The following is an 8,581-nucleotide window of genomic DNA, read 5'->3' on the forward strand; positions in this document are numbered from 1 at the left end:
GAGTCTACTACCTACATCAAAAACAGCTGCTGTTCTAACCTAGTTTATCCATGTCTTACTTTACACCCTGTTTCACAACAAATTGTCAGAGCATCTACTATACAAATACAAACCTAGTCAAATGTCATTACCTTTCTTCAAAGAAAAACTTACGTACTTACATGGCCCTGGGTAATTATCCACTCCACTGTTTCCCAGAAAATGTTCCTCAGATAGTGTTTCAAGAGTATTCTCTCTCTCAAAGCAGGAGTCTCCATGTTTGGTGACTGAGACAGCAGAGAAGGATGCCCCAAGTATGGGTCTCCTTGCCTGGCAGATGAACAATGGACACCACTGAGCTGATGAATCTCCTACACTTTCATTTGCCCGTACAGGTCAAATCTGAGAGTAGAGAACAGGAGAACCCCTGTGTTTTCCAATTAGGTCTGAGTGTGAGTGAGTGCACCTTCAAGTGAGTGTGTGTTGAGCCCTAGATACAGGGTCCCTCTACAGTAGCAGCCAGATATCAGATCCCTCCTACCTACACCCACACTGTGAGGAATACAGGGATCCTTAGAACAGTGTCCTCAACATTGAAGCCCTTGTTCAGTGGACTCCAGGCAAACAATTTCAGGAGCCACATTAGTGCTTTGCACCCCTGAACAGTGCCATCATACGCACCTGTCCATATGCTCAATAATTCCAGACATCGACATGCTCTAGCACCCTGTCCTTCAAGGCACACTTCCACACACACTCCCGCGCTTGCACACATGCTCCTGAAACATTCCTCCCTTTGCTATTGCTGAAACACCAACATCCACATTCAAACCAGTGGACCTCTCTCATCTACCCGAAGAATACTCCTGACAGAGACAGACAGACCCAGTCTGAAGTACAGACTCAGGACCAAACAGCAAAAGGTACAGATAAGCAGATGGCTAGAGGTCTGCATAAGAACACATCCAACAAAAATCAGGACATCATGGCTTCAACAGCAAACCCCACAATCAATGGATATTTTAATTCATTGGAAACAGAGGAAAATGATCTCAAATCTACGCTTATCCAGATATTAGAGAAACATAAAGAAAAAACGAGCAAAGCTCTCGAATTACTCAGCAATAAAAAACAAGGAAATCATGAAATTTGCAGGTAAATGGTGGGATCTGGAAAAGATCATCCTGAGTAAGCTATACCAGAAGCAGAAAGACAAAGACACACATGGTATATACTCACACATATAGACATATAACATAGGATAAACCCAATAAAATCTGTACACCTAAAGAAACTAATCAAGAGAGAGGACCCTGACTAAAATGCTCAATTCCTATCCAGAAAGGCAAAGAGGCTGGACATTAGAAGAAGGAGAAAAGAGGAAACAAGTCAGGAGCCTGACACAGAGGACCTCTGAAAGTCTCTGCCCTGCAGACTATCAATGCAGATGCTGAGACTTGTGGGCAACCTTTGGGCAGAGTGCAGGGAATCTTAGGAAAGAAGTGGGAAACAATAAGATCTGGAGAGGACAGGAACTCCACAAGTCGAGCAACAGAACCAAAATACATGAGCACAGGGGTCTTTCCTGAGACTGATATTCCAACCAAGGACTATGCATGGAGATAACCTAAGACCCCTGCACAGATGTAGCTCATGGCAGTTCAGTGTCCAAGTGGGTTCCATTGTAATAGGAATAGGGACTGTCTCTGACATGAAGTGATTGCCCTGCTCTTTAATTACCTCCCCTGAGGGGGAAGCAGCATTATCAGGCCACAGAAGAAAACAATGCAGCCACTCCTGATGAGACCTAATTGACTAGGATCAGAAAGAAGGGAAGGAAGACCTCCCCTATCAGTGAACTTGGGGAGGGACATGCATGCAGAGGGTGGAGTAAGGGAAGGATTGAGGTGGGAGGAGGGAGGGAACCACAGGAGGGATACAAAGTGAATAAAGTGTAATTAATAAAGAAAAAAAGGAAATATAAGCAATTACAACCAAACAAATAAAGGCACAAGTAGAGGCATATAGAAAGGAAATGAACCAAAAAATAGAGGCCATCATGGAAAGACAAGAATCCACATTCAAACAGATGAAGGAAATGGTACAAGGCATGAAGACAGAATTAGAATCAATAAAGAAAACACAAACAGAGAAAACCCTAGAGCTGGAGAACTTAGAGAAAAGATCAGGAACCACAGAATTAAGCATCACCAACAGATTACAAGAGATGGAAGAGAGAATTTTAGTTGCTTTTATTGTGGAGTTGGTGGTGTTACTGTGTTTCTATGCTTTTTTCTTTTAATTTTTTGTTGTGAAGTTATCTATATCCTGTATTTTCTTGGGTGTAGTTGATTTTGTTAGATTGGCATTTTCCTTCTAGTATCTTCTGTAGTACTGGGTTGCTGTATAGATATTGTTTAAGTTTAGTTTTGTCATGGAATACTTTTTCTTCATCTATGTTGATTGAACACTTTGCTGGATATAGTAGTTTGGGTTGGCATCTGTGGTCTCTCAGAGTCTGCATAACATCTATCCAGACCCTTCTGGCTTCCCTAAGTTTTGTTGAGAAGTCTGGTGTGATTTGGATACATCTATTTTTATGTGATTCTTGACCTTTTTCCCTTGCTGCTTTTAATATTTTTTCTTTGTTCTGTAGATTTAGTGTTTTGACTATTATGTGACTTGAGGAGTTTCTTTTCTGGTCTAGTCTATTTGGTGTTATGTAGGCCTCTTAGATGTTTATGGACATCTCTTTCTTGAAGTTTGGAACATTTTCTTCTATGATTTTCTTTTTGAAAATATTTTCTGGACCTTGGAGCCTGAAATCTTCTTTTTCTTCTATTTCTATTATTCTTCTATTTTGTCTTTTCATTGCATCCTTTATTTCTTAGACTTTTTTTCTTTTTATTTTCTTGGATGTTTTGTGTTTGAAACTTTTCTGATTTTATTTTTTCTTTGAGAGATGTATCAACTTCTGCAATTCTGTCTTCAGTGCCTGAGATTTTCTTTTCCATCTCTTGTATTCTTTTGGAGATGCTTACCTTTGTGGTTGCTGATCTTTTCTCTAAGTTCTCCAGCTCCAGGGTTTTCTTTGTATTTATTTAAGAGCCTTGTACGTTTTCTCTTTATGTTCCTCTAATATCTGGATAAGCATAGATTTGAAATCATTTTCTTGTGTTTCCAATGAATCAAAATATCCTTTGAACAAACCCGACTTTGTTCCTGGAGTCTGTACTTCATACTGGGTCCATCTGTCTGTGAAGTCTGGAGTAATCTTCAGGAAGATTAGAGAGGTCCACTGATTTGAGATTGGATGTTTTGTGTTTCAGCTGTAGCTAAGGGAGGAAGGGTGCAGGCACATATGCGGAAGTGCGGTAGTGTGCGTGGAAGTGTGCCTTGAAGGACAGGGTGCTTGAGCATGTAGATTCCTGGAAGTATTGAGCATAAGTGCAAGTGGAGGTGGTGGCAAGGTTCTCGGGTGTAATGTGCTGCCGTGGCTCCTGGAATTGTTTGCCTGGACTCCACTGGGAGACACACAGAACAGGGGCTTCAATGTTGAGGACACTCTCCCAAGGATCTCTATGTTGCCCACAGTCAGGTATGGGGGAGGGGTTCTGATATCTGGCTGCTAGCATAGAGGGTCTCTGGATCTGGTGCTCTGCACACACTCACTTCAAGGCTTACTCGCTATGAGGCCGATGGGGAATGCGCAGGGGTTCCTCTGGTTCTCTACTCTCAGATTCGTGTCCACAGGGGCTAATGAAAGTGTAGGAGATCCGTTAAGTCAGTGGTGTCCGCTATTTGGCTGCTGGGCAGGGAGACCCATACTTGGGTCAGTCGCCTTTGCTGTCTCTGTTAGGGAGCACAAACACGGAGGCTCCTGCTTGGAGCAGTGTCCACTGCCTGCTGCCTCCGCAGAGCAGGGAGACCCATGCTTGTGGCAAGGAGAACTGCAGAGGGGTTGAATATCCGCCAGTCTCAGTCCCCGGAGACAGCCACGGGTGACCTGGATACAAACTCTCTGAGCTCACAGGTTGTCCCCTCTCACCCAGGAAGCACCAGTGTAGATGTTCTGGCTTCAGCTGCCCCTCCACTCACCAATTTTGGAGCTTCAGATCCTGTGCCCCTCAGATATAATGTGCATTGGTTTCCTTCAACTTGGATCCTGAAAACCCATTTGTATACCCCATAAGGACCCTTAATTTGATCAGAAATTTTGAGAATGGCTAATATAGACTACAGTTGCCAAGGCCAATGGCAAAAATCTAAGTTTGGTAAGAAATAGGTGTAAGTAGGCAGCAATACAATCCCTTTACTATCCTAATTGCTGCCAGTGCCTGATGCTCTTGACAGTCAGTGGAACGATTTTCTGAAGGACTAAGCAACAGTCAGGACTAGTGGTTTGCCCAAGACTCAGACAGAAACCAAACCTAGGTTTGTTTGGTTTGGGGTAGTTTCTGGATCACTATTTTACACAGTATACCTACAGTCCTCAAACCTAAAATAAGAAGTTAAGAGACACAAATATGATCCATGCAACCATTGAATCAATAAATATTCCTTCTACCGCTACTGTGAACCAGCCACTGTGCTGGGCACTAGTAACAAACTGACTGGTAAAATGAACAGAGTCACTGTCCTCTAGGAAGAGGCATTCTAGGTGTAGAAGACAAAATAGTAAGGAGTCAAGTATACAATGGCTACAAAAATAAATATTATTATATTAGACATTATAAGTAATACTATAATGAGTGTTATAAAAGATAAAATTCAAAATAATATGATAGTAACAGTGGGAGCATTGAATTGACACTCCTGTTCAAGGAAGGTGACATAGCATATACTAGCACACAAGTAATATACAAACACACCAAATCAAATCAGTCTATTTTTCTTAAACAAACACACATACAATTGTGGAATACTAGAGATGGAAAAGTCTTTTGTGATTGAGCTATTCTTTTTTTCTGTTGCTGAGATAAACATCACAACCACAAGCAACTTGGAGAGGAAATGATTTATTTCATCTTGCTGGTTATAGTCCATCATACAGGGAATTCAGGACAGGAGCTCAATGCAGGAACCCAGAAGCAGAAACTGAAGCAGAGATCACAAAGAGATGCTGCTTACTCACTTCACCTGGCTTGCTTATCTAATTTTCTTATACAGTCAAGGCTCACATACCCAGGAATGGCACTACCCACAGTGAGTTGGACTTCCTATGTTGACTATATATATCAAGAAAATGTCCCACAGATATGTACACAGGACATTCTTATGGAGGCAATTCCTCAACTGAGGTTCTCTCTTCCCTTGTGTGTCAAGTTGACAGTTGACACTAACTATGACAGAAGTCATTGAATCTAGTGTCTTTCTTGGACAATGCAAATTCTTGGTCTTACATTCATTCCCATATGTACCAGAGCAGAATGTGCAAGAACCAGTTTGTGATGGCACTGTACCAATCCATTCCCAATTAAGTCCAAGGTCCAGGACAGAGGAAGGATCTGTATCAAGTTGAGCTATGTGTTGAGTACCCAGCTGGGCATGGACACAGGATTCTAGACTTTCCCTACCATGCCATCCAGATATTTCTCCCAAATCTCACTTGTGCCAAATGCATCAGTGGGCTTGGGGTGGTTAACTATCTCTCTAAGAAATGAGATACCTCAGATAGCACTGAGGATAGAAAATAAGAAGTTAGGTGAGGATTGGGATACTTATCCCAAACCACTACCTCTAATGTGATCAGAGTACAATTGATGAGTATGTGTCTTTGTCAAGAAGAACATATAGGAAGCATGTTGAGGTATAGATGAGTGAACACACATGTGTGCTCAAGCATGTCTCAACACATGTCTCTCTCTCTCTCTCTCTCTCTCTCTCTCTCTCTCTCTCTGTGTGTGTGTATGTGGACATTTGTGCATGTGTACATATGTGCCCAAATTCATAAAATATAAAGCTTCTGATACTCAGGAGCCCAGCATCAGATTCAAGTTGTACATAGATTAATGATGCTGGAAAATATTTAACTTAAATAAGATATTTCTTGGTTTCAGAACAAGCCAATGTAATACAGAGCCAATGGATGTGAGCAAATGGCAGTAGGAGTGGTTGGAAGTCAGCCTCATCCGAATCTGAATTTGATTTCTGCTATTAAGTTCTTCTTTGATCTTCGATATTAAAGTAAAAACTTCACTGGACCAATGTTGTCTTATCTATAAAATGGAGACAATAAGGATTATCATTTTCACAGTATCTGTCTTAGCTAGCCTGAAAAAAAAAAAAGCATTTCTCTAAAACTTAAGTCTTTCCAGGTGCACTGTTTCAGTGCTGTTTCTCACCACAGTGTAGTATTATTGGCACTGGCCAGTAGTAATTGGCACTGGCACCTCACTCACTCTGTGCCCTCATTGTGCTCATCTATACCCACTGTCCATGTAGATTTGCCCAGCACCAAGTATATATAAGGATGCCTAGCTCCTGGACCCTCGTGCTCTATCACAGATAAAATTCTTGTTATTTCAAGACGTTTAGAACCATTTCAAGACACTGACATAATCAGGGATGAGGATTGTAGGACTAGAAATATCACAGCAAGGGATAAGCCCTCAGAGATGTTCTAGTTAGCATAAGAGACTCACATGCGAGGGGGTATCTCCCAGAGTCACCAATAAACTATCTATCCTCTGTCTTTGACTTCCCAATATCCTGTATGTTATCCAGGATCCCAGCCACTTTTAATCCAGGGAAGTCATTCAAGAAACTGTAGGGACAAATAAGACTCTGAAAGACAGCACAGAAGCCCCCATTGAGTGCTTAACCATAGTGAATGAAGTAAAAGGACATACAGAGATGCTTCATAGTGAGGCCCCATTGCTCATCATAGACATCAGGAACCCCTCTCTGACCTGGTAAGCACGTCAAAAAATCCTGTTCTAGTCATTGTCTATTTCATCCCAGCATCCAGGCCCCTCTGCTCAGACAGGTTTGTTTCCATCCCATCTCCCAGTTATTCTAACCTAAGATCACAGGAAGTTAAGGCTCAGGGTCACAGTGTTCTGATCTGCAGCCGGTTACTTCTCTGATTCTTGTTTATGGTTCTATGCCTGTGAGGGTATATATGATTTGCACTAATTGAGGTGGGAAGACCCAGCACACTATCGGTGGCACTATTACTTTAGCCCTGGGTTCCTAAACTGTATAAGAGTGGAGAAATGTAGCTGAGTTGAAGAAGCATGCATTCATCCTTTCTTTGCTTTTAACTGTGGATGTAATGCGACTAGCTGCTTCAAGTTCCTGCTTCCTGACTTCAGTGGTGGAAAGTAACCTGTAACTGAAATAAAATAAACCATTTCCCCACAGAGTTGCTTTTACCAGTGTATTTTGTCACAGCAACGTGACAAGAAACTAAAACACTGACCTAATCACAAAGCTGGTAGAAAGCACTGATATTTTGGCCTTCGAGGTCTTTATCTTTTTGCTTGCATCAGCCCTTGTTTCTGCAGCTAAAAGCTGAATGCCTGATCTCTGCAGACGAGGGAGTAGCCAATATATGGCAGCAGCAACTAATCCCTCACAGGCACACCTAAGAGCCAATATAGTTTAGGCAATCCCTCATTGAGACTGTTATCCCAGGTGACTAGAGTTGTGCCAACTTCACAAAGTTAAACATCACGGGCACCGAGTGTAATGTCTGCTTCGCATAAAGCTAAAAGAGTTACATGAGACCAACGTCCTTGGTGTCTACAGGAGCTCTGTAAATGATAGCTTTCCTTCCCTGCAGCAAGTTTCTGGAGTGTCATAAAGACCAAGAGATTATACACAATAGGGCAGTGTGTCTAAGCTCTCTTAGAAAAGCCTCCTATTATTTCCATGGAAATATATAATGCTTCCATGACCCACCAAATTAAGGACTACTGATCTAGACAGTTCCTTTGATATCTATACTGTCTCCTGCACAGTTTATGCAGAGATGTCCCAGTGAGGTAAGGGGATTTGACATATAAGGACACTGAGATGTTTGGGCCCTCTTGGTGTTTTCCAGAGGTCAGATATTTGGAGAAGTTTTCCACTGCTGAACAGAAGGAAAGAGAAACTAGCTTACCAAAATCAGTGCTACAAAATGAAGGCACAGAACAGTTTGATAGGAGGCCAACTTTAATAGTAAAAGCCATAGATTTGGAAAACAAGATGCCAATCCTGGCCCTACTTACTGCTTAGTAGCAAGAGACCTGGTGAGATGCTGCACTACTCCAAGGTCTCATCCTTATATGACAAACAAAAAGAAAAGAAAAAAGCAGACACTATGATGTACCTACCTGGGCTGTTGAAAAAAGGACTGCATTTGTGTTCTCTGTCAGTGTCTGCTGCTATTAATTTCTACTCAGGCCAGCCAGGCTAGAGGGTAGGGGTGTTTCTAAGTAAGGCAAGAGATGAAAGCAGAATGTGGGGCTCAGATGGCAGGGGGTGCTTCACCAGACTCATATAGATGTTGGAGAATGCACAACCACTATTAAACCAAACCAGAAAAATCTCTAACTACCCTTGAAAAATTTGTCATTACACCCAAAAATAAATGTAGTCTTCACCCCTCATCAAG

This window comes from Meriones unguiculatus (assembly GCF_030254825.1).
Source record: "Meriones unguiculatus strain TT.TT164.6M chromosome X unlocalized genomic scaffold, Bangor_MerUng_6.1 ChrX_unordered_Scaffold_30, whole genome shotgun sequence".
Lineage (NCBI taxonomy): Eukaryota > Metazoa > Chordata > Mammalia > Rodentia > Muridae > Meriones > Meriones unguiculatus.